This window comes from Prenolepis imparis, unplaced genomic scaffold (assembly GCF_030444845.1).
Source record: "Prenolepis imparis isolate NDT839.2.m4 unplaced genomic scaffold, iyPreImpa1.0 SCAF_14, whole genome shotgun sequence".
Classification (NCBI taxonomy): domain Eukaryota; kingdom Metazoa; phylum Arthropoda; class Insecta; order Hymenoptera; family Formicidae; genus Prenolepis; species Prenolepis imparis.
This window is the reverse complement of record NW_028141172.1, coordinates 3,357,160-3,384,725: the sequence shown is the minus strand read 5'-3', so window position 1 is coordinate 3,384,725 and position 27,566 is coordinate 3,357,160. Positions and strand designations below refer to the sequence as shown.

Here is a 27,566-nt window from a genome sequence, read left to right as displayed (position 1 = left end):
GTTGAATCAATCCGGTATTCAAATTTCACGTACACTCCCACATATCTGTTGTGCGTCACTCGTACCACGTGTAGGCATGTTTAACAATGCGCGCTTAACGCTGCACTAGCAGAGCTTGTCCTTGTACTTGTTACATGTCTCCCACTCGTCCCTTTTATAATAAACAATCCCGTTAAACTTTTATCATGACAACCGGTTGAAATGTTCGAGAATGTAAGGGAAATCAGATCTTTTTCCAGAGAGAGAAAAAATCCTTCAGAACGTTTTTTCATTAGCGCTTAATAGCCAATTTAAAGTCAATTTTTTCTTTACAAAAAAAATCATTTTTCGCAATTTGTTTATTCGAATTTTTAATTAAACGTGTAAGAAAGCTGAAAAATACAAAGCTTGCGAAGAATGATAAATTTATAAAGACTTGAATGAATTTCTCAATTTTCTTTTACCTTTGTTTTCTCACATATAATGTCGCGGTATGAAAACTTTTCATATCCTTATAAGAGGGTCTTTGTACGACTACGAAATTTTGACCGAGGCTCGTATTTTCCTAAGACATAGCGTGCGTTTTATGAAAACGGAAGTCTTACCATTTTATAGCTGTCTCTCTTAGCACGCATGCGCATTTGCGCGCGAGTGTACGTGTGTGTCCTGCCGCTGATAGCGCATATGTAATATAAGTCGCTCGATATTTTACCGGTTCGAAGGAATTCCGGATGCATAAAATGGACGTTAGCATCGCATGCTGCGGAGCGTCGAGTATATTTTGCATATCCTTTCCTCCCGCTTTCCCTCCCCCTTCCACCCCCGCATTCTTATTGTACGCGCTATGTGAGACTCCGCAATAAAAGGATACGTACTTCCACAACTAAAGGATGCGGAATTATCGATTTTCAAAAGGGGATGGATATGTGGAATGGCAAGGTATGTATAATGTTATCTTGATTGATGATCCATTGAGAATTCTATTAGAATCCTAAGTATAATTAGTACTTTCATACATCTGAATAGAATTTTTTAAAAATTTCAAGAGACTTATACTTATTTTTTATATATATTAAATAATATTAGAGAGAGGGAAAGATAATTTTTGTCCTATATTATTCTATTACTTTGTGTCAAATAAATATATTAAAATAGATAAAATACATAATTATATTTTCAACTTTAAATTTTTATATCAAAGAATTGAGAGTGCATCTCTCTCCATTAAAGAATCCTTGAAATTTTGAAAAGTAAAAAGGGTTACAAAGAGATAAGTGTAAAAGAAAAAGATTGTATATTAATCATGATTCAATGTTAATTAAGCTAATGGCAGGTAATTCATCAGACTTCATATTTCCATTGAATAGCGTTTTCACAAGGACGTCTAATAATCCCTGCGAATTATCCTCCAAGATGAGGAGAACCGGACACAAAAGAGTTTTATACACAAGAAAGATCATGACATTCACATTTCAATATTAATTTTTCTACAAAAATTTCCAGGACACGTCTGCGCTACTAAAACTGTAAGTTTACGATTTTTGATATTTTACGAAAAACGTAAAATATATAAAAAAATATATAAGTATGTACACAAGTGTTAAAAAATTCAATATATCCCGATATATATGTATATATATTCCTACATCAAAATTTAAAAAAATATCATATCCTGATATACATATATATTTTTTTATCGTGTATAAATGTATAATAAAGTAATTGAAAATAAAAAGAATTATATTTAAAAATTTATAAAATAAATAATTATATATACAAAAATTATACATTGAAATATTCAAATAAAAAATACTTCAATGTGCAATTTTTGTATAAATCCCAAGATTCAAATTTAAAATTATAAAATTAAATATACGTTTTTATAGATACAAACGACAGACTGATTATATCTCGGAATTGATTATATATCGGAATATATATACTTATGTATTATATTTAAAACTAAAATTTATCGTATATTTGTTTATCGCTCTTTGTTCTTCGGCCATCGATGCAAGATAATGAAACGCGGCGGTGCAAAATGGATGTAATAATAGGAGAGAAATTGATTTCTCCCGCGTATACGTATAAAGCATTCCGTAACACAGAATCGGGTGAATTAATAGTGAAAGAAGAAAGAAAAAAAACGCTTTTGTTGTCCGATTATTATCGATACGCAGGCTTCGAGCATCTTCCGATCCAATTTGCGATCCCTAACGCGCATGTTCCTCCAAAAAGTACGGTCCCCCGCCGTATATCTCTCTCTCACGGAATACCGATAAAAATATATTACCGAAAAAAGAATTTTATATATGGCGTCCAACAAATTTTTATCTCTCTCCGACCTCTCTTCCTTTTTTCGAAACTTCGAAAATGATTCAAAGAGAAAAGTTTCTAGAGAGAGAAAAGAGTTGGCAAAAAAATGGAAATTTAAATAACACACATACTAGCCAAAACACGGGACGTAGAAAAATCAATGATAGTTGACATATGTATTTTTTCCCTGCAAGAGAAAATAAAAAAATAATTTTGACCGTGCGCGTAAATTTCATTCCCGAAGACGGGAGACATTTTATCGAGGGCGTATCGGAAAAGGGAGAATTTTTCGCGTGAGGAAGCTGACGAATTTTTAGCCCGGTTTATATATTCGTTGCAGCCGCAGCCTCAACAGACGCGGAGATATTTTACGCGATATTATGTTAAGTTTAAAGGCGCCCGGAAAGTGTAGGAGTTTCCCAAAGTGCACCCCCCGAGGGAAGGAGCCCGGGGGGAGGGAGGGAAGGGGAAGAAAAAGGGGAAGGGGCAAAAAAGGGGCGAAAAGGGGGCGGAAAGGGGGAGGAAAAGGGGCGAGAGAGGAAGTAGCTGACCCGAAAGAGGCGAGCATCGATAAAACTCTTTTACATTACATTACGCCCGACGCGCGCGCATCGCCTCGATCTCATAACATTAATGCGTGTTGCATATCGTACTTGCCCCCCTTCTTCCCCCCTTTCCCCCCCCCAACCGCGTCATTCTGCGCGTCTTCGTATTTTTCCGATACGCGGCAAAATCTCTCAAATATATCGGGAAAAACATTTCTCGCTCGCAAAATGTGTATTCGCGGCAGTATCTACATACGATTCTATAGGTTTTTTCCACCATTTTTTTCGTCTTTTTGTTTTTTGTTTTTTCTTTCTCTGTGCGGGAATAAATCGTTCGAATACGCGAGCTAAAGGGACTCCATGTCACTTTGCAAAACATTATATATAGACAAAAAATTGAAAAACCTCTTTATAAGAGATATTGCCGTTTTTTAAGTACGCGAGTAGCACATTACAAGCGCAGAAAATTTTATTAAAATTGTATTAAAATTATATTAAATTGTATAAAAATTTGTCATTAAAATTGTTTTGAGTGTATGTATATACGTAGAGTTATATTTTATTATATAAACCGTCCCATATTCTAGCATATAAGGTGAGAGACAAAACCTGGAAACTTTTTCTCTTGATTGGTGAATCACTAACCGTATTTGTAAAGTTGAAGAACTTAATCATTTAAAATCGGATAAATCATTTTGAATAACCCTGTATATTGCAGTCTCTACGAGCTACATTTCTTAAGTAGACACTCTTGTGTGCACTTTCTATAAAATAAACCGATTGATCTCCTCTCGCAGAATTAGTCAATATTTCTTTTTTTTTTTTTTTCTTTTTTGGCACACTGTCGACGCTGCTCGTACAAGTCGATGCAACGTGGAATCCATCTTTCTCGATCGTCGTTCCCTCGATATGGCTTATCCCAATGCGAGCTACGCCGGAGAGACGATTCCAAAGGTTACGTCCCGAGGGAGCGTGTGGCAGGAAATGGGATAGGCGGTGTGCGGATAGCTTTAGGAAAATTACATTTCGGCTATACTCAATCTGACACGAGAAATAATTCCGCCTTCCCATTTCGATCATCGATCATGAGGAGAAATAAGCTGCCGGAAGGGGTTGATTAGAATCAATCAAGTTATATAATTTTCATCGTCGAGAGAAGAGCTATCAATTGCTATTTTATACTCAAGTTCCTGATTTTTAAATATATTAATCTCCAAGATATATCCTTAGCATACCTTTTTCAGGAGATTAAATATTTTTAGAAATATTTAAATAGGTACATATTTAAAAAAAATAAAAAATTTCCTTGGATATACATATATCTTAGTTTGCGCTGATTTCTGTCGCAAGCGTGAATAAACAATTAATACTCCAGGAAGAATTAAATATCAGATTTTGCTAGTGTCTCGCATTTTCTTCCTCTTTTATAAATAAATTTCAAACCCCCCGGGCAAATCAATGATAATGATGATGTTGCATAATGTTTAAATTATGACAAGCGCGAAAGTACGAGAAGAAGAGAATTCTACCGAAAGCCCGGAATTAAATCAAAGCGGATAGCAAAAAGTTAGAAGGACATCCAGCGAAAAGGGGAAAAAAAAGAGGAACCAATACCGGTCGGCGCGATTCACATCAGCGGACATAATTTCCGACCGAAGGTTCGTAGATCCGAGCGACAACTTTTATTCTCAGCTCGTTAGCGTCGCTTCGAGTTCGAGCCGTTCGAAAAATAGAGGAGCCGGTTTGATCGACGTTTAATCGGTCGGAATTGCCGGTCGAGTATCCCCGGACCGTACTACGCACCGGTCCCGTTAGAGAAGAGAGAAACCGAACGAGGGGGAGGGGAAGGAAAAAAAGGGGGTCGGGGAGGAAGAAGAGGGATGAAACGGGATTGGGACGAAAGGGGGACGAAAAAGGGATGGGGATAGGGGACGAAGGGGACGGGATGGGGGATGAAGGGTACGAAGTGGGGGACGAAGGGATCGGGATGGGGGAAAAGCGACGAGCATCGTTACGGCACGTACGAGAGCTCGTCGTAATGAAACAACGACGAGCTTTTCGCGCGACAGGATTGGCGGGAATCCAGCGATCTCCGTTTCTCCTCCTCGAACTTCCTGATGCCGGCTCTTAAATCCGATTTAAAAATGTCCGGACTCTCTCTCTCTCTCTGTCTCTCTCGCGAACAGATCTGTGTGACAAAAATTTCTTGGTTGCGGAGATCCCGGGTATATACGCAGGGATTATATACCGTGTCCCAGTTTGATCTCTAACTTTTTTAACCCCCTCCCCATCACCGGTCCTTCATCCACCCCCTCCCCTTTCAATCTCTTTTAATCAATCTCTGGTACTTTTACGTTTTAATTAATTAAAATTTTACCCGCTTTAGCTGTCTACTACTACTACTCAGCTTGCTACCATTGTATTATATTACAAATCAAATATTTGTACATGGTTTTAATTATTAATTAGTTATTAATTAGAATAATATATATACAGGACAGAAATAGCAGGTTCCAATTCAAAGTTCTTATTAATATTTCGAAAAAAACGTTCTTACTTCAAGAGAGAGCACGCTCTAGATTTCAAAATCTATTCATTCGGGAAAATTCTCAAATTCCTCTATGGACGAAAACGCATTAGGTTTCTTTTTCCCCCAAAAAGAGCAAAAAACACCTCGTAAGAGTGTTGAGCATCTTATGACTATCCTCGATGTGCGCAACGTCATTAAATGCTGAGCACGGTCTCGCATAAAACATAAGAGATGTATTAGCGCATCCGGTGCCGAATGTATCCTACGTCAGATAAAACGAGGCACTCAGGATATTACGACGATACGAGTGCTTCGTTTCCGGGAACCGGCGCCACACACCTCCAGAGTTCGATGACTCGAGCCACCCCCTGAAATGGGGGGGGGGGCTGCAAAAGAGGGGGGGGCGAGTTTAACGCGACGACGTTAGGGTGACGCGAACGAGCGCGGGGATGCTTGTATTAGAGCGGATTGCCTATCACAAAATCGACGAGAAGAGGGAAGGAAGAGGTAATTTATCCGTGACGTATTGAACGATGAAACGCAAAGGCAATAATTCAAAGTGGTGGCAAACGTGGCGGGCAAATCAACCGGATGGTGAACGAGAGGGTGAGTCTCGTCGCGATGTAATTCAATTCCATTAGAAAGTCGAGAAAACCGCTTGCCCACTCGCTTTCACGAAATCTTATGGCGAAAGTATCCAAGCACGAGGGAGTCACCATATGCGATTGGTTCTCGTTATAGCTTATGGGCCAAATATATATCATAAATAATTCTAGCATATAATTACACATTAATATTCTGAATATACAATCATGGATTGTACTGTTGCATTTTTTGCATGCAATCCTCAATATTTTTGAAAGGGAAATTTGTGATATTAAATTGATTTTCAAATCTTTAATTTTTAATAAGTATTGTTATAATATCTAATTTTTAATAAATATTTAATAAAAACTTTTAATAAATACTTTTAATAAATAATTTTAAATAAATTTCTTTTTTTTTAAATAAATTTCTAAATAAGTATTTTTAAATAAATTTTGCACTAGTCTTAGATGAGAAGAAATCGTTATCTAACGCAGAGAGAAATTTTCTTTTACTTCAAGAAAGAAGTTTCAATTAGTAATGCTTGATGTATGTTCGCGAAATTCCCTTTCATACAAAGCAATAATTACGGTCGCATTCGGAGGCAACGTTCCTCGCAATTTATGACCTAGAAACTTGACGGTCGCGAAGAATCCGGAATCCGGGAAAGGGGTTGCCATTTCGGCTGGCGGAATGGCCGTAAAAGGAACGACTATGTGTGCAGCGCAAGGCAGTCGAGCGTAGAATCATGCTAAGTGGCCGAAGTTTTCGCTCATTCGGCCGTTAATTCGGGAAACCCGGATCTCGAATGTGCTAATGTACTCCCTTCGATGTGCAATCCAGTTTACATGGCACTGACGAGCGCAAGGGAATTCTTCGTCTTGAATTAAGTCGGCTGAAATCGTTTTGCTAATTAAAAGTTCACGAGCCATTTAAACGGAACGTAAAAAGCGCCGCGAATCTCATAAAATCGACGTATATCTTTAAATGAGATATTCTTAATCGCTAATTCTCAATTATGACGATGCGAAAAACTGCATTTCACGAGAAATATTTGAGCCCGAAGATGCTAAAATTTCTGATACGATATTTAGTATTTTATTGATGTAAAAATTGAGTAAAAGTGCTATTTCTACACATCTGCAATTTTAATTTTTTGTAATTTTTCTCTCTAATTTATTGAAATCTTCAAGTCTTGACTATGTTAGAAAATATTACTGATTCTTTTGGATTTTTAAATAATATAATATGTAGATTTTTGTGTTTGCAATTTTTGCAATCAATGATTTTAGCGATATTATTTGTTAATATTTGTTCTTTTTTATTTTGTATTTTTTTATAAATTAGAAAATCTTTGAATCTTCAAGATTAAAAAATTTAAAAAGAGAGTAAAATTTATTTTTTAATTCTTATATCAAGATTACAAAAGGAAAATTACTTGAGGCTTTGCAAAAAATTTTGTTCATCTAAAACTAATGCAAACTTTATTTAAAAATATTTATTTTTATAAATTTATTTAAAAAATTGATTAAACATTTATTTAACAAATTAAAGACTCAATTCAATATCATACCGGAAATATTCATCGAGGATTGTATACAAAAAATGCAATAGGTACAATCCACTAGCGGATCCTGACGTCGACATTGGGGGGGGGGGGGGGTTTGCAAAATTATTTTATTTAATATTTTTGGTTTCATGATTAGCTTTTATTCCAGGATTAACGACGTCGATAGCTCTTTAATGTTTGTTTTTCTTTATTTATATTTTTTAAACAAATTCAGCAAAACTGTTTCTTTTAATTTGCAAGGGGGGGGGTTAACCCCCCACCACCCAAAGGATCCGCCAGTTTATATATATATATATATATATATATATATATATATTATATATAGACAGAAAGAATTTCTCTAATTATTTTCGTGCAACGAAATTATCTCATCATTTCGTCGTATGTCTGACTTAATCTAAACTTAACTCCTTGAATGCGTAATGAGTATAATTTACAATATATCTTATACATACATATTGTATATATTATATAGATATAAAGAATTTCGCCTAATTATTTTCGTGCAATGAAATTATCTCATCATCTCGTCCTATGTCTGACTTAATCTAAACTTAACTCCTTGAATGCGTAATGAGTATAATTTACAATATATCTTATACATACATATTGTATATATTATATAGATATAAAGAATTTCGCCTAATTATTTTCGTGCAATGAAATTATCTCATCATCTCGTCCTATGTCTGACTTAATCTAAACTTAACTCCTTGAATGCGTAATGAGTATAATGTACAGTGTATCTTATACATACATATTGTATATATATTATATATATATAAAGAATTTCGCCTAATTATTTTCGTGCATGAAATTATCATCATTTCATCCTATGTCTGACTTAATCTAAACTTAACTCCTTGAATGCGTAATGAGTATAATTTACAGTGTATCTTATATTTTTATATATATATATATATTTTATATATATATTATATATATATATATATATATATATATATAAGTATAAGATACACTGTAAATTATACTCATTACGCATTTAAGGAGTTAAGTTTAGATTAAGTCAGACATACGATGAAATGATGAGATAATTTCATGCACGAAAATAATTAGGCGAAATTCTTTATATATATATAATATATACAATATGTGTGTATAAGATACACTGTAAATTATACTCATTACGCATTCAAGGAGTTAAGTTTAAATTAAGTCAGACATACGACGAAATAATGAGATAATTTCGTTGCACGAAAATAATTAGGCAAAATTCTTTATATCTATATAATATATACAATATGTATGTATAAGATACACTGGAAATTATACTCATTACGCATTCAAGGAGTTAAGTTTAGATTAAGTCAGACATACGACGAAATGATGAGATAATTTCGTTTCACGAAAAGAATTAGGCGAAATTTTTCATATCTATATAATATATACAATATGTATGTATAAGATACACTGTAAATTATACTCATTACGCATTCAAGGAATTAAGTGTAGATTAAGTCAGACATACGACGAAATAATGAGATAATTTCGTTGCACGAAAATAATTAGGTGAAATTCTTTATATCTATATAATATATACAATATGTATGTATAAGATACACTGGAAATTATACTCATTACGCATTCAAGGAGTTAAGTTTAAATTAAGTCAGACATACGACGAAATGATGAGATAATTTCGTTTCACGAAAAGAATTAGGCGAAATTTTTCATGTCTATATAATATATACAATATGTATGTATAAGATACACTGTAAATTATACTCATTACGCATTCAAGGAATTAAGTGTAGATTAAGTCAGACATAGGACGAAATGATGAGATAATTTTGTTGTACGAAAATAATTAGGCGAAATTTTTTGTATCTATATAATATATATTATATAAATATAATATATATTATATAGATATAAAGAGTTTCACCTAATTATTTTCGTGCAATGAAATTATCTCATCATTTCGTCCTATGTCTGACTTAATCTATATACTTAACTCCTTGAATGCGTAATAAGTATAATTTATCGATAGCTTTATTGTTTGTTTAATGTTTGTTTTTCTTTATTTATATTTTTTAAACAAATTCAGCAAAACTGTTTCTTTTAATTTGCAAGGGGGGAAGTTTAAACCCCCCCCCCCCCCCAGAATCCGCCAGTGGTACAATCCATTATTGTACACATTCAGAACATTAATATGTAATGGTGACTTGTACGTTCGGTGAGATTAATTGAACCATTTAAGAAAGAGGATAAATCTCGCGCAGAGAGAGAGAGCTACCGAGAAGAAAAGGCATTTTCCTTGATAAAATATCAAATTTTTGCCTCTCGCGTCATTTCTCCTTTTGTGTAGTATTATTATTACCCAGAAAAACCGACCGTAACTTTCGCATGTGTAGAGAGAGCGGAGTGGCATTTCGCAAGTTTCAACGGCGGGCGAATTCTTGGGTTTACACAAAATGAGAAATCCCCGGCCGCAACTTTCCGTCATTTTTCATCGCTCGAAACATTCGCGGAGCGAGTATCTACGTGCGTATCGCGCACATGCGTATGCATATTCATTTTTACGCGCCTTGCGCAAGCGCTTTCCGCCGCGAATAAATGTCGCGATGAAAAAGCCGAGCGCATAAAGAAATGTATTTTAAAATTTTTTTACTTCCATGAGAATTACGTATTTCGCTCTTCATTTATTACAACGTTCTTTATGAAATTCGTTCTAACTCAATTTAATAAATCTCTTTTAAGAAAATGGCGGATTTCATGGGTGCTGGCGGAGAGAGAGAAAAACGTTTCCAGGCAATATTTTGAAGCTGAATTTAAATAGAATGTAGTTATGAAAATAAAGCCAAACATATACCTATAGATATTAATATTTATTTTCTTAAATACATTTTTTTCTTTTCTACTTTAGCAAAGATTATCTCAGGAAAAATAAATATTCAGTAATTAACAGCTAAAATTATATTAATCAGTTTCCATTTAAAAACTCATCTATTCGATTTTAAAAATCAACATTGATAAAATTAGATTTGTCACTCACTTTCTAAAAACAAAAGACTGCGGGGGCTAATTAAATTATCTTAAAAATATTTAAGCCCGAAAATGCTAAAAATCCTGGCATACGATATTAAAAAAAAGTAACATCTTTTAACAGAAATATATAAAAATAATATTTCTACGCATCTGCAATTTTATCATATTTATTAATTAAGAGTCTTTGAGTTTAAATATAATATGACGAAATCCCGAAATTAAAAAAAAATTACTTATACGATCAGAATGGAAAATTTATCGTATTTGCGTGAAAAATTCCTTTCATTTAAGACTAATGCAAAATTGATTTAAAAATAAAACGCCATCATCATAAATCTTAAACGCTTTAGTAGTCCAACCTCTCGTTCATTTTCACACATTTGTTTAACCGGAGGAACAAAATCTTTATGGCAAATTTTTCCTACACGATACGCTCGATCGATATACGTATACATATATTCCCGACGAGTTCTTCCGTCAATAGGCTTCCTAGCAGGAAGTCTGCGGAAGTTAACCTTCAAACTAGCAGCGGATTTAAGCTGACGTAAAGAGCGAGGTGAATGGAAATATTCTCGACAGAATCTTGCGAATCTCATTAAAAGTTAAGTCAAGCCGCAGTTAGCGGGGGAGAGAGAAAGAGAGAGATTCCTCTCGCCGCGAAGGACGTCGTTATTTTGGATCGCGCTCGTCCATGAAACAGCGGAGTCACGTGACCCGGAACGCAATGACAGGACAGACGAGATTTGTTCGACCGTTTGTTCCCGATTGCGTTCACGGCCGATCGTCACGAATGTGGATAATCCTTTCTGCACGAAGTAGCTTTTCGAGTTTTTTTTTGTGGAGTTTACCGTAAAACCAATTCGCAACCAGATCGCCTATGTCGGGGGGGCTGGGGGGAAAGGGGAGGACATGCACAGAGAATCTCCACTCTAATAAATTAATCGCGCACTAATAATCAGCAGTGAAGCCCCGTTTCTGCGGGCAACGTTGTTAATTTCCATACGATTATAACATAGCCCGGGCCTTTGTGCAAGCACATAATTAGTTCATGTGCCGTTATCTCTTTGAGAACTCTCTGATCTCGCTTCTCGCCGAAATTGAAATCGCGCATTGATTATGGGAGTAATATTAATTCGGTCGATGCACGAATGTTCGCTGAAAGATCTAAAGGAAAAAAAAAAATTCAATTTTTAATTACTCGTAATAATTAAGGAAAGTAACGCACCTCTCTCTCTCTCTCTTTGAAAAATTCCACACCACTCGCCCCCCGAGAGATTCGATCTATTTCTTTTTCCTTTCCTTTCTTTCTTCTTCGCTTTAACTCTCGACCTAATCTACTGTCACTTCTGATGAAAGAATAGCATCGCCCGGCGACTTCAAAATTGCACCGGGAATTTTTAATTGAATCGGGCTTAGAAAAGGATACAATTCACGCGCGATATCTCGAATGATCCTGAATCCCGTCCGTTTCGATAGACGCGCGCCAATTAAATTCGCTTTATTCTGTCGACGACGAGTTTTATTAAAGCCGCCGATAATTACCGCGAACTAGGTCGCGACTCCATTGAACGAATAAAGTGGATAAAAAGAGTATCGACTGATCGGAGAAACATGGAGCTACCGGGTGTTCGTTATCAAGCACGGTAACGATTAACTTCTTAATTGGTGAAGTTTTTTAATTTCTTTCACATTTTCTCGGTGTATTTTTCTCTCTTTGTCCCCTGCCCTCTTCCCTCTTGTCTCCTCTCTCTACGCGCCGATTAATACACGCCGAACAAATCTCTCGATCGCGATTACGTAAGGCGGAATAGAGATACTAACTTTCTTCGTTAAAGCTTCGAGTGACATTTGTAAATTATATTTTATATGTTTTTCTATATATTTTTTTCTCAATAATATTATAGCGAGAAAACACAGTATGCGATAATATGCAAATCAAATTTCTAAAAAAAAATTCTCCATTCTCTATTTCCTTGATAGATAAAGTATCTATCTTCTTGCATAAAGAACATTCGGGCTCTAAAATTTTTTCGAAGAAAAAAAAGTTAAATCGGTTTCGATTATTTATTTATTATAGCGAGAAAACACAGTGTGCGATAAGATGCACATGAAATCTCTTTAAAAAAAAATCTCCACTCTATTTCCTTGATCGATAACGTATCCGTCTCCTTGCAGAAGCAGAAGGAACATTCGAAGGGTTCTAAAATTTTCTCGAAGAAAAAAAAAAGGTAAATAAATCGGTTCCGATTCCGCGAATCTTTCAATTCCAGGATTCGCGGATCCCCGTTCTCCGGGACACCTGCTTGCCGAGGCATCCCGAGGATCCCCCTGCATCCCTCTATTCCTCCGGCCCGGATTCAGAGCACTCCGTGAATAAAGTACAAGAATGCACGGGCTTGCGTCGCGAGAACGAGAAAGGAGAATTTTTTTGCTCGCCTGTTCAACGACGACGATCGCCTTACGCGCTTTCAAGCACGCCGCGTATTCTCGGGCGACGCTACAATGCCGCCCCAATATGCAGAACGGCATCGAAATAAGCAAGAGAGAGGGAGGAGAGAAAGGGAGGGGAAAGGGGGACGAAGCGAGGTAAGAAAAGGTAATGCCGCGACGTACGAAGCTTCCTTCGGACTCGGAAAAGTGCCGTCGCGCTCTCGCGTTTTCCACCATCCTTCTTATTTCCTCTTTCGCGAACAGCCGAAGTGGCTGTTTACGCACGCGTCTGACAATTCGTTGTTGTCACCTCCCCCTCCCCCCGAACATCCCCCCTGTGTTTGCAAGTTTTGTCGTTTGAACGTAAAAAGTTCGTAAAATTGTCGACTTGAATATATCTCCACAGTTCAACATAAATGTATAAATTCTCGATTCTGATTTTAGACTCTTATCGCGGAGTGTTTAATATAAGGCGATCCAATTCTATCGCAAACACGTAGTTCGATAATTCGTCTATATATAAAACTGAGTCTCCGAAAAAAGTATTGACAGCTGTAAAATTTAAGCTCGACGTTAAAAGAATAGCTGTGACTGTGAGTTCCTCAGCTTCGAGACGATGAATATTTCAACACATCACAATTATTTATATATGTGCCAATATAATTTAATGCTATATTTAAAAATTAAAAATTTAATTTCTGATTTTAAATTGCATCAGCTCTATTTAGTCGACGAAAACGATCGTTTTATCGGAGAAAAAATTTCTAGAAGAATATTAAAACGTTTCTTGATATAAGTACTGTTTGCGAGTTTTGTCGTTTGAACGTAAAACGTTCGAAAATTGTTGACTGAGTAATTCCCTACAGTTTAACATAAATATATAAATTCTCCATTCTGATTTTAGACTCTTATAACGTGTTTTATATAAGCGTGTTTAATATAAAGTGATCCAAATTCATATCGCAAACATAGTTTAATCCATCTTATATATAAAACTACGTCTGTAACTATTTCCAAAAATATGTTGACAGCTGTCAAAAATTTATGCAAGCTCGACGTTAAAAGAAATTCAATACAATATTAATTATAAAAATTATAAAAATTATAGAAATTCAATATTAATTATAAAAATTATAAAAATTATAGAAATTCGATACAATTTAATGCTACATTTATTAAAACTCTTGACTTTTAATCGCATAAGCCCTGTCGACGAAAACAAAATCGTTCTGTCAGAGAGAAGAGAATTTCTAGAAGAATACTAAAACTTTTCGCGATATTAGTATAACCTACAGGTAATAATCCATCTCATATATAAAACTACGTCTGTAATTATCTCCAAAAATATGTTGACAGCTGTCAAAAATTTATGCAAGCTCGACGTTAAAAAAGAAAGAATAGAAATTCAATACAATATTAATTATAAAAATTATAAAAATTATAGAAATTCGATACAATTTAATGCTACATTTATTAAAAATTTAACTCTTGACTTTTAATCGCATAAGCCCTGTCTAGTCGACGAAAAAAAAAAATCGTTCTGTCAGAGAGAAGAGAATTTCTAGAAGAATACTAAAACTTTTCGCGATATTAGTATAACCTGCAGGTACTTTGTGTGTCTTTCCCCGAGACATTGTCATCTCTGAAGACAGTTTGTATCGTTGAAAAAATAAAGAGAGACAGAGAGGGATAGAAGAAAAATGTAAAACGAGACGAGACGCGAGTAGTAACGATTCGTTGCATAAAGACTGCACTCGAAGGATGGCGGAGGAGCGGTACGTGATCGTAATATCGAGCCAGCTGGCGGCTGGGTGCGCTTTTTACGCACCTCCCCGGTATGCTCGAGAGAGCTTAAGAATGGCAAGCCGCGGGAGAACGAATGCAATAAAAGCAGCGGGAGGCTATCTCTCCCGCGGTTGTCTCTCTTACGTGAAGTAATTTTCCCCTATCAGTCGCACGCGAAACCGTGATGCGACATGAACGCAACAGAGACGATTAGATCAGCTGATCGATATGCGACTCGTATCTCGTCGCGCATCGTCATGTGCGTGTCGGCAAATATATGCAAAATCGGCAAAGAGATCGGCGAACTTATATTTTATTACATAGTTGTGCGAAATTTTATAAAATAATCAAAAAGAGATCGAGAGAGAGAGAGAAGCTTTCTTCCTCTTATCAGATATACTTGTACGCTTGTTTTGTACATCCCAATATTCATTATGATTTAATGTTAACATTTATTTAGCCTGCTTGAATCTGAAGAAATTGGCACCAGCCTTTGCCTGTGAGGAATGTTTTGCTTGGCATTCGTAAACTCGGATCTGTTCCACTTGGCGTTCGGTGAGCAATTTCTGGCAATCGAGGATGCATTCCATTTGATGTTCTACTGAATGCTTCGAACATCTCCACTTTTCTTACATTTCAAAAGACTCAAAGTAAGATACCGGTTAAAATCGCGTTTTAAACGTTTTGAAGTTACATTCGTAACCAATTGAAATATTATCTAAAATCTAGATCAAACGCATCATATTTAGATATTCATCATGACTTGATTGTGTGTTTGAAAGTTTAACAATTTTAAGTATTTAATACTCGTGAAAAATTATATAGAAACATAAAACTAAGAAATAATATTTTTTAACAGTTTATTAAATTAATTAATAAAATATAATTTTGCATTTTTTATAAAATCGATAATCATGAATATCTAAATACAATACATCTTGTTTTTTCAAGTCCTAACAACATTATGTCTACAATATTTATTGCGCAAAGTAAATTGTATCTCAAGAATGGCGGAAAAAGAGCGTTAATTTCTAGGCATTGTCTTCCACCATCTTCAGTATCTGGATATGCTGACTCGTAAAAGGAACCCGAAGGAGGCGAATGTCTCTAATGCCCCGTCAGTGCCGAATTTAACGGCGCCATCGTAAACGTGAAAGGCCGAGGAGACGAATCTCACGAGACTATCGGAACAATGCTGGAAATTTCGAGCTTTCTCCCTCTCTCTCTCTCTCTCTCTATCTCTCTCGGTGACATTCGTTTCTCATCCCGGCGATATACTGTCAACCCAATTCCGTCAGGGAGCAAGATAAGGCTACGGCACATATTCAGAAATTTCGAGATGAATAGTCGCGTGTTTTGTTAAGAATACAAGACTCTGCGTAAGAACGTTATTTTTTTTCACGCGTATCTACAAGATAAGTTGCGTTAAAAATAGGGGCTAATTTAGATTAGGTAATTGATGAAAGAATGTTCTCTTCTCTTCTTTACAGTTTTTGTTTCCATTATTTTTCCCGATATTGCTTAATTTTTTTTTATTTGCTTGTATCGATTAAAATTCTGAATGCTGTGTATGTAATTTTTTCTCGTAAACAGATGCTTCAGTGTTGAGTCAGTTTGTCGAAGGAATGAATTAGGAAAAATCCATATCTAACATATATGTATCGAAATAATAAGAAAAATCCCCCGTGAAAAAAAAAATATCAAAAACTAATCAAATCGCTCGTATATTCGTTTGCGAAACGGAGCGCAACGAGAGGACGAACTCAGCAATGCTGATTATAACTCATCGCGGCTCCTCTCGCATATTCATAGAAAGCTTGCCGTATGATTTACGCGCGTGTAATACATTTGTAGGACTTCCCTTGCTTTCGTCCTTCCGCAATCCGGAGACTCGAATGTAAAAACCGAATACGTCGTTTGCAGACGCGATTAAATCATCCCGATAGGACCTGACATTGTAAAATAATGTGTATTTACAGAGCATCAGAAGAAAGTATACAACCCTCCCTTCTCGCTAAAAGCTCGGATGCAGTCATTTTATTTTATCGGATATTTACATCTGGCATTTCTCAAAGTGACCAATGTAAAATATTTACAAAATCCTTACGCACGTATTAAATAATAATAAGTGTAAAGTGTAATAATAATTATTTAATTTGATTTTTTAATATCATAAAATAATAATTTATTATGATTTCTATCTTTAAATAAAAATTTCTCTTCAAAATTACTCCATAAAAATATCTATATAATTTTTTCCATTTTTTATCTTCCATTTAAATAACTTTCAACAGAAATTTTAATTCAACTATAATTTTTAATTTCAAAATTACGAAAACGTTTGACATTTAGTGTACGATTAAAATTAATAGCCTGCCATCGAGCTTCTGATAATTATAAGTTCAAATGGATTTTATGAAATTTTTCCGGATGAATTATTGAGACACATATTACCCACGATGTGCAACGATGAAGCAAGAGATACGATATAAATTCCAACTATCAACGTAAGTTAATTGCCAGTTTTGTTCAAACAGTTAAAAATAACGGTGTTTCTTCCGCAAGCGGAAACTCTTCGCCGACCTCCCTCATTTGAGGCGCCCTACACAGAGCCCTTGCAAAGGCTTCCACGCCTGTCTGCATCTATAATCATCGGTTTAGATCTGACATCGCGCCCCCTTCTCCCCCTTCTGTGAAGTCTCCGCGAGGGTGAATTGCCGAAACCGGGGAAGAAAAGGGCGGAGGAGCGGAAGGAGGAAGTGGGGGGTGTATGACCGTCGACTGGTGCGGCTTTGGAAGGGCTGTTTAAGTGGCCGGCGATAAGATAACGTCCGGAAGGCGGGTAACGGGCAATTAATTCGGGAGTAGCTTGGGTAAACAGTGCCGAGAAATTAAAAGCTATTTGTCACGGCGCGCAAGAAGGGCGACGCCAAAAGGGGGTGGATAAGGGGGCTCGCGCAACCTGGGGGAATTAAGATGGCCGCGATACGCGCATACCGTGTGCATAAAGCGTGTGAATCTCGACTCGGTTGACCGCCGCGCGGAAAAAAGATCTTAACCGAGTGAAGGAGAGATACGTATCGCGGCCTGCCGTTGAAAGCGATCTTAAGCGGGAGGGGAAAGGTATTGATATTGTCTCTAAAATCTTTTCAGAAGAGAAAAACGTAATAATCAACGCGGTGTATAAGATTTCACGGGTATTCATGCGCGTCACATTATAGGGTTAATCAAAACGATTCAAGTAATTATATATTTTTTTATAATGATACGTCAATCGAGAGAAAAATTGCCCTAATTTTGTCGTTTATCTTGAAAGTACTCGATGAGGAATTTGATTATCTAAGATCTAAGGGAAGTTACAAGATGAGAGACAAAATTTGGACAGTTTTTCTTTTGACTGATGTATTGTTAATCACTATGTATTTATGAACTTCAAAAATATAATCATTTGAAATTGGTTCATGCAATCATTTTGAATAATTCTTTAATTAGAGAAAAAAAATATATATATACCAGTATGTATTATAATCTGTACAAAACTGATTGTACGAACGTGAAAAAATTGACTAATCGTCGACGAGCTAAAAAACTTATCGTGTACTTTGATGCAATTATAAATTTATCATTAAAGTGCGAATATGTTCCATAAGAATTGTTATTAATTTTTTATTCAACCTCAATCTTTTTTGACGTATTAGGAACTTTGCTTTCAAGATAATGAAAGAAAATATCGAAACAATCTAACATCGTTAATAAAGAAGAAATAAATTTTTAAAAATACGAAAAAGCATACCAATTTTTTTTTCATTAATTTGAAATCAAATGGATAGAAATACGAATTAAGAGAAATTTCAATATTTGATTCGCAACACACTGAAGAAATGGAATAAAATGCGTCGCGGCGGACCGCACGTTGAGAGATTGTATCTTTCGACACATACGCGCTATTAACGTTACTTTGTAGAGGGTTTACGCGAGAATTTACAGGAACGTTTACGTGCTAATTACGCGACACAGATGGCTCGAACTAGAAGGTGCCGAGCGCGTTTCGCGTCGGCAGCCGTCGCTCTAATGATCATTAAGTAATTCAGATTAGCAAACACGGCACGCGCCAAGCTTCTTACCGTGACAGGATCATTGACGATGACTATGTGTGTGCCGGGTCGGTTTCCTTACCTGTGAACAAGACAATGAGAAAAATAAATCTCACGATATCACACTTGTCAAAAATTAAATTAAATTAAATTATCTTTTAATTAAAATAATTATTTAACAACAATGTTTCTTAAAGTATGATTAAAATTTTACATATTATACGAGATACATATTCTATCGTTCGATATATATGTATGAAAACATTTTGATTGTTATATAATTATATTCTTATTTAGAAACAATAATTATATTTTATACTCTTAATATTAGTCGGAGAAAAAAATATATGTAATACATTATAGAAATGTATTAAGAAATTGAAAGTCAACAGTGGGGAAATTTTTATTCCGATTTATATTTTGATTAATTATTCTCTTTTTGAAAAGGTTTAATGTGGAAATGTATTTCAAATTCCAGGATAATATTTGCATTCGTTATATTTACATAAAAAGCAAGCCGCAGAATGCAAGCCATCGTAATATTTGTAAGCCTATAATATTCTCACTCGGCAAATAATGCATTGATTTACATTGCATATATGTAAAACAAATTTACTGTTATTCTCTATAATTTAATAGGTCAATTTAAAGTCCGCAATTTTCTGTTATTTTAAATACGTTTCCTCTTGTTCTTCTGTAACTCATCGTGAGTAATTAAAAATTGTATGAAAAATATCAGCAAAATAACAAAAAAATATGATATTATTTATATAATTGTGGAGAAAGATAAATAATATTTAATTATTCAAAATTATTCAAAAACAATTCAAAAATAACGTAAAAAAATAGAAATAAATTATTAAAGCGAGTTTATATATTTTGTTTTATTCCAAAAATATTATGGAAAAGATCAAATAAATTATTTCTCTCATTTTTGTAATCAACTTTCTCTTTTTTTTATTTTTAAATAAAACTGAACCTCTTTTGGTCACAAAATCAACAATCTAGTCTATTACTAGATTAATTAATATATTAATTATATCCTATAAGTTATTAACAATTTATATAATATGTTTATAATATTATAATATAATATGTTTATAATATTGTATATAAATTTTATTATAAAATTCCTAGAAAGGAGAAATCGAGAAATTTATCTTTACGTTTTTATAATTTAAAAAACATAAATCCTTACAGTCTTTTATATCAAGTTTTGAACTCAATATAGTGATTTATCTTTCATTATTCCAAAATTGATTAAAGGACGCTCGTAATATTGATTTATTATCAAATTTGAATCATAAAGAGTTAAAAGCCTCGAATAAATAGTCCGGGACCATAGAAGGAAATCGTAGGGAGAAATCGAAACGCTGTTGTACACCGATCGACTGTCGCGGGAATTCTTTAGAAAATAAATTGGAACTGTCTTTGGCGACGCGTCACGCCGTTTATTGTCATTTGTTCGATACCGAACTACCCTCTCTCTTCCTCTCTCTCTTTCTCTCTCTTCAACAAAATCGACACGACATTCGACGATTTATTCGGTGGGATTTATACGAGTCGTTCATTTCGGGAGTGACATCAGTCATTCACAGCATTTTCAAAATCTCGTAAAAAATATATACGCCCGTCAGTTTGTATCTTACCGCGATATCAATGTATTATAGTGCCCATTCGAAAGTATAAATTCCAACTCTAAATCTATGAAATAGAGATATTTCACAATTAAATTGAACTTTCCACCCCGCTCAAACTGTAATACGGGAAAACCCGCCGATTTGTTTTCCGGATAAAACTTCTGTACTCTTGAAAGAAGAAAACAATCATCGATAACGATATCGATATCGTTCTTTTTTTAAGGTCAAATAAAAAAAAACTTATGTAATATCTTCTTAAAGAGCTTCTTGAGAAAATAATTAAAGATATAGGAATGTAAAACAAAGTCGTAAGATCCGAACACTGAATAATTTAAAAGTTTGAAAAACTTTATATCTCTTATATTCACGTATATGCTATAATAAAGATAATAAAAATGTGATAATGAAACATTATCGGACACGAGAGAGAAAAAAAACCGGGGAGCATCGTCAGACTGTATAGAATGTTGAATTATGTACGTGGAGTTGCCGAGGGGGTGAAGGACGAAGGGGGAGTGAGGAATGAAGCTTAGAGACTGGAGGGGTAATAACTCATAGAGTACCGTACACAATACCATTGTATTCGTTGTACAGATTCTGCTGAGAACAGGACTGCGCATATATACAGGGTGTTCCTGAAATAGATCGCCATATTCACCTCATGTATAATATGTACTGTGGATATCTCGAACTCTTATTAAATGTGTCCCCTCCAAATAATAAAACAATCTCGTAAATTATATTTTTCCTATTTGAAAATAAATTCCTCGTGGCATCGATATTGTGTCAAATCATTGTGAGAAAGAAATCTTTTGTGACAAAATAATTGGAACGATAATTTCTTCTCTATCAATGGGGGACTCTAAATTTAATAGGCCGTAATTTGAAATTTCTACGAAAATATCGCGACTCGAAAGCTAATGCGGAAAATGCGAGCCTCGTTAGTGAACATTTTAAAAGCTATTACATTTGAGAAAATAAGAAACAAGGAAAATAAAAAACAACCGATAGTAACGTGGAAAGGGACGTAGATATATATATATATATATATATATATATAATATCGAGCAAACAGAGAGAGATGACAGGCGAAGCAACATATCAAAGGGAAAAGAGACAAACCATGCGCAACGTCAAAGATAATAATTTTCATCCTTTGCTCCAGTTAGCTTCAACGCGCGTGCATCTCCTTACGTTAGTTTCCACGTTTCGAATCGCGCGTTACGAGAGAGAATCAAGTTAGAAAGATCATTACGCATTTCTTACATCGTCCTCTCTTTGACATCCACTTTGACATTTCTAAGTGAAACTATATTTGTCGAGAAAAGATGAAAGATGCCCTGTCTCGGAGAAGAGATCGGAGAATTTTAGTTTGCAGTTTGTGATACAAAATTGCCGTCTGACTTCGAGATATGACATGCATCGCTTCGATGAAAATTGCACGTTATTTCTTATCTCGAGTAAAACGTTTAAAAATCAATAAATTTTAATGAGTGCGAAAACATTTAATTAACTCGCTTCAACTAATTTATTTAGTTCGTATAACATTAATTTCAGTCCCCGCTGAAAAGTTAAGCGTAAAATATATTGTATACGAAATTTTTTCAAGCGTATAACTTTTGATCCGACATCGTTATTTGTGATAATTTTTGTTTTTCGAAAACTAATCGTATTATCGCGGTGATAAAATTCACAGCGACATGAATAACGATAAATTTAAGAGCGGTAGTGTTTCTTCTCTCCGCGAAATTCATATCTCATCACACGATCGCCTCTTCCTATTTTCCCACAGACCCTTTCTCATTTCATTGCGATTACCGATCAAAACCGTGAATTAAAGCAAATCGGCCCCGTTACTAGAGGCGGTATCTCGATGTTTTATAGGGAGCCGCAGCTTGGCGCACTTAAGTGGATGATACCTTTCATAATCTCGTTCGCAAATCTCTACCCATTCATAAGTGTCGGCAACACACTCTCATTAGTGCCACGATCACTACCATTACCAAGCAGTAGCGAAGCCCTGGCTGCCTGTAAGTGCTTATTGTTGCGATAGTTTTATGGAGCCGCGAAGTATCACGCGTGTAATATGAGATTTAGGGGATGTGCGTGTAACACATTAAATAAATGATTCTTTAAATAATTTATGTATCGCCCAGTCCTCTCGGAAAAGATATACGATATACCCTCGGTTGCACACGAGAGACTTTTCATGAGAAAAAATATTAAGGTTTTCTCTAAAGAGAGAGAAAGAAAGGATGTAACAAACTCTGATGATTCTGTAGCACGAATGATTATTTCTATAAAGGATCTAGAGTTTCCTAGACACTTTCCACAATTTTTCCTATTTTTTGAAACTAGCGTTAAGGGAAATACAAATAAACCTCCAAAGAATTTGATCGATTAAAATCATAGTAATAAAGAATAAATTGAGAGAAAGGATTTGGATAAGAAACAAGAGATAATAATTTAGAATTTCCCCGCAAATGCAAGCGATCTAAAGACTTTTCCTTCTAATCCCCAAACTGGATTAACAAAAACTGGTTTAATTAAAGGAGTGGCAACCGAGAAAGACGAAGATTCCCTATGGAAATCCACACCTTAATTATCCGTCTCCAACGTCACTTTCAGTCTCCTGACAGAGATTGCGTAACTACCACACCTACTTTCGCTATTAGTTTCTTCATTACCTTTGCTACGGTGGGCTTTATCATTTTACCTATCCTTTCATGTATACACGTATATATAGAAAATTTTTCATCCCCGCTAATTACACAGAAAAACCATTTGCAGCTTTTAAGCACCTCAATGGTCTCATAGAGCACGTTGCGGCTTACATTTTGCCGTTTTGTGGTTTTCGTCTCTTAATTCTATTTTATTATATATAATATATTGTCACTTATATAAATATACATCACTTATAATGATATAAATCATATATCTCGATTAACTCAGCAATTTTAAAAATTGCCAAAATGCGGTTTACAAAAATCTTTAAAAAAACATTTCTTTAACCCTTCTATCAATGCATAATTTTTTCATCTTTCTTGTATGAACACCCAGGTAGATATTCATTGACAGAAGAGTTAAATACATGATACAAACAAAAAAAGAAATTTCCAGCCTCCCTTTTGGAACACGAAAATGGCCGCGACATGAATGAAACCTAATTAAGAGGACAAAGAGCGTCGGCCAATATTGATGCGAACGTATCATATAAGCTCGTAGGAAAAGCCCGATATATACCGGGACGTAATTTGTCAGCCGTTGGAAATTAAACGGAGGCGAGTCCGAATCGCCGTAATCCGACGCATCGCTTCTGGGAAATTGGAGTTTAGCTCGTGCTTTCGTCCACACATTTCGCAAGGAATCAAAGATCGCTTTGACCGCGGTCCCGTACTCCGACGATAGCCCGAATAGAGCGAGGGAGCGACTGCTGAACCCCCGGAAGTCACGCAGCAGCCGGAAACGGAAATTAGCTACGGCTCAGAAACAATGCCCTGGGAAGGCTCAAGAGAAACGCGATTATCGCCGTTCTCTCTTGTTTCATAGAGAATAACTCAGCATCCTCCGCGATGGGATGTCATCGATAACGAGACTTCCGAACAAAAGAAGTATGAAAAGGGGAGAGATGCTAGATTAAAATAAACGCCTTGCATCGATAAATTATAATTAATAGAAAATAATAAGTACACAGAAATTTGTTAACCCTTTGTTTCTAAATTATTTAATTTAGAAATTTAATTTTTTTCTAAATTTTTTTAATTTTTCCGCGACCGCCATTTAAAGAACAATTTTAATTCCATAATTAGAAAATAGGAATATCCCAAAGAAAGAGCTCGTCAGTCAAAATAATACGCAAAGTTATGTAAAGAGATTGTACTAACAATGAAGATTATCAAACTCGGAAATTCGATCAATTTTGAAACTTGGCCTGAACTTAGAACTATCCAAATCTAAGCCAAAATTACTTTTTGGTGCTGAAAAGCGTTTTAAAGAAGTAAAACTATCCTTTGAAAAATTAAGGTTCTTTTTTTTTTTTTTTTTTCTCATAAACGAACTTGAAAATTTTGAGATATAAAAAAATAAACAAAAATTATATAGTTCTTTTAAGTCTATAAATTGCCGTAAAAAAAAATAATTTTAATATATTGTTTAAATAAACAAAAAACAATTTTTTTCAGGCCAAGTTTCACAATTTTTCGAATTTCCGAGTTCGATGACCTTTTTTGTAAGTTAAACCTGACTACAGAGTACAGATTGTACGTGCGACAAAAACAGCAACTTCTAATTGTCGCGAAAAGAAAGAGAAGCGAGAAGGGATGATGATAACGAAACGATTTCCCGACCGCTTCGTTTGTCGCGAAAACAAGCCCGGGCCGAATTATCAAGTATGATGCTTCGCGGAGTGTTACTGAAATATGTATGAAAGCATAAGCGCACCGTGTTAGATAGGACAACGAGCGACGTTCACGCTTCTCGCTCGTATAGGTATATATACTCGCGTCCTGGTCCTTTGAGTTATTATTCAAAGCGAATCATAGCTGGGGTCGTGCGGGATTAAGCTTCCTTTTACATGCACGAAAGCCCGGTACAAGGAGACGTTACCGGATCCTACTCTCCTCCATCGCACATCATCCACCTCTCGCGTCCCACCTCTTTCGTGTTTCGCGAACACCCGGTGTTGTGTCCGGTCACTGTCAGAGATAAACCCGATCTGGAACGCGTCGGCATAGTTAACGATTTCGCACACGTTGGCATAGTTGACTGATATTATACTATAGTTTTCGCTCAAATTCGCGAATACCGTAAAAGGAATGTTTAAATGTTCTAAAATAAATAAATATAAAAAAAAAATATTATCAACATATATTGCAAGATAATAATAATTTTCCCTCAAAAAAATTATTCTGCTCTCTTAAATCAAATCAATAAAGTCACTGATCAAAGCGATAACGAGATCTCGCCCAAAATCAGTGAAATACTCGCAGTTTTCTCCGCCGTCTGACGTTTCAATGATTTACTATTGATGAGATTTCATTGAAAAATCAGCCATCATCAAATAAAATTTTTGTTTTCATATTATATACTATTATTTTATAATATTATATATAATATATTATAATAATATATTATAATAATATATTATTATTTGTAATTAAAACTAGTGCTTATCATTGATAATACATTGATTAAGAAGAGTATATTCAGTAGAGCAGAGTCGCTTTTTATATACGAGATTCATTAAAAAAAAAAATTAATTATTACCCCCGCTACAAATTAATTTATTATCATCAATTCTTGCCCAAAATCAGTGAAACACTCGCAGTTTGCTCCGCCGTCTGACGTTTCAATGATTATTGGTGAGATTTCATTGAAAAAAAGCCCATCATCAAATAAAATTTTTGTTTTTATATTATATACTATTATTTTATAATATTATATATAATATATTATAATAATATTGTAGAATCGGAGGATCTATATTTTAAGACCTTTTTTTTGACTTTTATTATTTCCAGATTTGTCGTTGTAGCTACATTTTGTTCTATTGTCTTTTAACATATGAACTCGTATCAAAAAAAAAAAAGAAAAGAGAGAACGCCAACTACTAAGGGAAATTTACGACGTCCGCGTTTTTCATGCCTGGCCGTCATACAGAGGACTGGCCGTCATATGGAGAACGCGAAGGGTTCGGTCTAGCCTGCGTAGACAATGACGGTCAGCAGTAAGGTCTTCCTCGTAAGGAAGAAATAGAGGCAGTCGAAAATTAGCTACGAGATGCGTAGGACGATCGACTCGAGTAGAGCTGTTCTCTCACATGTCATTTTTAAAGTCAATTTTTGTTATTTTACTTTCTAGTTGAATAAAGATTATCTTATACTATCATTCCACATCAATTTCATGTCCGCCGTAATTCCCATTCTACAAATTTTGGGGGCTCAGCCGGGATACGGTACAGAATACAGGAACAAACTGAAGTGAAGTGATAGTGAACGGGGTGCACCATGAGCAGCAACTCGCGAAGCAACTCGCCCTTGTCATCACCCCCGAGATCTCAAAAAAACGACGCAAAGTTGGCAGCAATGAAGACGGCTGAACTTAAAGAAGAATTGAGCTCGAGGAAATTAGAGACGACGGGCAAGAAAACCGAATTGCTGTTACGACTGAAAGAGGCGTTAGACTTAGAGCGCAAACGCGGTGCATCGACGAGCAATGATGGTGATCCTGCCAATGAAAATGAAAGCGACGAAGATAGCAACACTGCTGACGAGTATAGCGAGGACGACGAGACTGAGAATGAACACGAGGCAATCCGGAAAACTAAGAAGAAGAGCCGGAAAGAGTACAAGCGCATGTTTTCATTCAAGGATGTAGAAGAATCACTTGAAACGTTTAGCGGAGACGACAACGCGAGCGTAATAAAGTGGGTAGACGACTTTGAAGAATTCGCTGAGATGTGCAATTGGTCCGGCGTGTACAAAGTTGCATATGCAAGACGTCTACTTCGCGGTTCGGCAAAGATATTCGCCAATTTCGAGAAATGTACAAAGACGTGGGAAAAACTAAAGAGTGCATTGATAGAAGAATTCGGTGAAACAGTGGACAGCTATAAGATCCACCAGCAACTTTCACGACGAAAGAAGAAACCAGACGAATCGTTCCAGACATATGTATATAAAATGATGGAGTTAGCGACACAAGCTCAAGTTGAAACTCGTGCCACAATTAAATATATTATCACAGGGATTCAAGATGAACCAATCAATAAAACCGTGCTGTACGGAGCGAAAACTATTCGCGAGCTTAAGGAAAGATTCGTTCAATACGAATGCATGAAAGAGGAAACGAAAGGAAAGAACAAGCCGTCGAAGAATGAAGAGAAAAAAAAATATTTCAAACAAGAAGGAAACAAGACGACTGCCAAAGTCTGCTTCAACTGCGGAGAGAAGAACCACATCAGTAGAGATTGTCCAGATAAGGACAAAGGAGTAAAGTGTTTCAAATGCAATCAGCACGGCCATATCGCATCGAAATGTTTCGCCAAATCTACGGAGAAGCCTACTTCAGCATACGCAACATTTC

The 27,566-nt window shown here is 35.4% G+C and overlaps 1 protein-coding gene and 1 long non-coding RNA gene across 3 annotated transcripts in view; both read right to left on the bottom strand.

The window, feature by feature from the left end:
- Nucleotides 1-27,566, bottom strand: part of Syn1 (Syntrophin-like 1) — a 265,686-nt gene that overhangs the window by 142,083 nt on the left and 96,037 nt on the right. The gene's annotated exons all lie outside the window — the stretch shown is intronic.
- LOC145945364 (uncharacterized) overlaps nt 18,879-27,566 on the bottom strand; it is a 44,787-nt gene continuing 36,099 nt past the window's right edge. Inside the window, exon 4 of the long non-coding RNA XR_014426839.1 lies at nt 18,879-18,925. This is a non-coding gene — a long non-coding RNA (uncharacterized LOC145945364). The remainder of the gene's footprint in view (nt 18,926-27,566) is intronic.